The following is a 389-nucleotide window of genomic DNA, read 5'->3' as shown; positions in this document are numbered from 1 at the left end:
AAACACAACTTAAAGGTACCCTGTGGAGTTTTTGACCACTAGTAGCGCTATGGAGCAATGTTTGTGTCATGCATGCGTGCTGCAATACATTCTGCCGCTGGCTTCACACTATACAAAGGCCCGAAGAAGACTGCTAGCAAGTGAATACGGTGTAAACAATGCAGAACCATTGTTTTATGAAGAGGGAAATGCATTCACCATGTTAGTTAGACCTGAAGGATTCACACAATGCGTATTGGTTAGAAAAACTGCATGATGTTTACCATAAAACTCCACAGGGCACTTTGCAATACTTGCAGCACATACATGTCACTGGGGTTTTACTTTCTCTTAATAAGAACATAATTACACTAACATAATCAGATAATGCAATCATAGGAATTAATTGC

The sequence above is a fragment of the Micropterus salmoides genome, unplaced genomic scaffold, assembly GCF_014851395.1.
Source record: "Micropterus salmoides isolate LMB-PRFRI ecotype aquatic unplaced genomic scaffold, ASM1485139v1 Ms_hic_scaffold_13, whole genome shotgun sequence".
NCBI lineage: Eukaryota > Metazoa > Chordata > Actinopteri > Centrarchiformes > Centrarchidae > Micropterus > Micropterus salmoides.
This window is presented reverse-complemented; position numbering follows the sequence as displayed.